Here is a 2,867-nt window from a genome sequence, read left to right as displayed (position 1 = left end):
ACTCATAATAAGTCTTTTCTCTTCTTCCTCTCCAATAAGGACATTTCTATTACGGAAAACGTCTTATAAATATACGAAGGTTTAATACTGGTATCCAAAATATCATTTAAACGAAGTGTTGTCGACCATTGCAGTAGCAGACTCGTGGAAACTGTCCAATTTACCAGTGAATATGGTCTGGTGTTGTGGTCTTAATGATAAATTTATACTGCTCTCTCTCTCTCTCTCTCTCTCTCTCTCTCTCTCTCTCTCTCTCTCTCTCTCTCTCTCTCTCTCTCTCTCTGTCTCCCATAAAATAATAAATGCACACATACACATACACACACACACACACACAGACCAATGTGCCTATGTGCATTTATATGCATATTTGCCTGTCAAAATGCATGTGTTTTTCCACGTACACTTGTATATGCACGAGTAAACATTTACGTATGTATGTATGTGTGTGTGTTTTCAATGTGTCCACGTGTATGCATTCATGATAGTGTTGTCCATGTACTCATGTGTGTACATATATGTATCCTGATATACATAGTTGTGTGTGTGTGTGTGTGTGTGTGTGTGTGTGTGTGTGTGTGTGTGTGTACATACGTGTGCATGTTTTGTGGATCAAATGAGCATGGGAGGAAGAAACAGCATCATTAGTGTTACAGCCTCTGGTTATGTACACTCTATAAACTTTAACGCTGTACCGGTGTTGGAGGCGAGTCTTTCCTGTGTTGAATCTTTCCTGTGTTGAGTCTTTCCTGTGGTATCTCTCCAGTGCATCTATTATCTTCACACACACACACACACACACACACACACACACACACACACACACACACACACAGTATACATAACAATTCGTCAGGAGCGCCGACAGCCTCACCATCACGCCAGACACATTTCCATATTCTTAACAGCAGCCGGATCTAAATAACCACAGCTTGGGGTTCTCTAAGGCTCCTACGTTAATTTTCTCGCCTCTGGGAACCATTCTCAGCGGTTCACTTAAGCTACGACACAAAGATGGATTCTCATAGGTTTCTACGTCAATTTTCTCACTTCAACAATACCTTCACTGGAACACAATCACCCTTTAATTTATACACATTGGGAAAAATATTAAATCAAAACATAATATAAGAAACAAATAAAAAACAATCAATCAAAACAAACACAATAATAAACATCAAAACAAACACACAAACAAATAAAGGCTGAATTGGCCGTGTGTGTGTGTGTGTGTGTGTGTGTGTGTGTGTGTGTGCAGTATTTTTTATTGTCATTTTTTATAGTTTTAAAGGCGATAAAATTTCCAATCTTTGAATCACTGCCTCATAAGCTCCCTCGTAAGATTGGATCACGCATGCGATTGGTCTAAGAGTGATTTGAGGGCTTAATTTCCCACCTAATCTCCTGCCTAATCTTGAAGAGATACCTTGCCTAATCATCCATTTTATCATCCACTAATCAACCGCCTAATCTTTCACCTAATCCTCTTCATCTTCAACCTAATCATCCATTCACTCAACCTCCCAATCTTCCATTCAGTTAACCATCCATCTAATCATCCGCCTAATCATCCACCTAATCACCAGCCTAATCACCCGCACGACCTGAGGAGTGATTGGCAAAGAGCGTCTGACAATGTGAGGGGAAAATGTGGTGCGGGTTGACCCCTCGTTGGTGGGTCGTTAGTGAGGGGAATAAAACGTGATATAAAAACAGTAATATCGGGAGGGAGAGTTTGTCGTGGTTAATAACGCTTAATACAGGGATTGTAGTTACTAATGACAAGACACACATACAGTAATACATACATACACACACACTAATACATACATACACACACACACGCACGCACACACACAGTAATACATACATACACACACACACACACACACACACACACACACACACACACACACACACACACACACACACACACACACACACACACACACACTATACAAGGAACAGAGGAGGAAGAATGAAAATGGATAAAACGGAGAATAAGAAAGGGAGAGGGGAGAAAAGGGGAGGAATAAAGCGGGAAAAGAGAGTAAAGGGAGATAACAATTGAGAAGGGGAGAATGAAGGAGGATATAGAGCAAGAAAGAGAGAAGGGCGAAAAAGAATAAAGAGAAAGAAAGAGAGAGAGGGGGGATAAAAAGACTAAGGAAAGCGAGAAGAAAAAAAAAGGGGGAAGAATTTAAAATAGGGAGAATGGAGGGAGGGAGGGAGGGAGGGAGGGAGACAGGGAGGGAGACAGGGAGGACTAGGCCACAGCACCAATAGCATGGGGCTACACACTCCACTGCCCCCGACCACAAGTTATGAATATTTCTACAAAATCATTTTACTTTCGTGTTTCATGTCGACAACCTCCCGTCCCATTTATTCATTTTCTGGAAGAGGAATGGAAAAGGAACAACACACACACACACACATTTATTTATGTATGGAAAAGATGAGATGGATGTGGGGGCACCGCCCTTGGGGTTGATGGGGTGGGGGGGTTGGGGGGTGAGGCAGGGTGGGTGAGGAGGAGAAGGGAAGTGCTGGTAAGGCGTGGGTGGGAAAGGAGGTGGAAGAGGGGTGAGGAGGTGGGTGAGGGTGGGGCAGAGGGGTAAGGGGGGTGGATGGTAGACAGCAAGGAAAAAGAAGGGGTGGAATGGGTAAACGGTAAGGAGGGGAAAGGGTGGAGGGGTAGACGGGAGGGGAAAGGTGGGGAGGTAGAAGGTAGGGGAGGGGAAGGGAGGAGAGTAAAGGGGGATGTAAGGACAGCCAGCTGGAAGATATGTTAAGACAAGTCATAATGAAACTCGAGCCCAAATAAGATTGAACAACATCAGAAAACATTGGATAAAACTGAATAA

Source organism: Homarus americanus, unplaced genomic scaffold (genome assembly GCF_018991925.1).
Source record: "Homarus americanus isolate GMGI-L3 unplaced genomic scaffold, GMGI_Hamer_2.0 scaffold44915, whole genome shotgun sequence".
NCBI classification, from domain to species: Eukaryota; Metazoa; Arthropoda; class Malacostraca; order Decapoda; family Nephropidae; genus Homarus; species Homarus americanus.
This window is presented reverse-complemented; position numbering follows the sequence as displayed.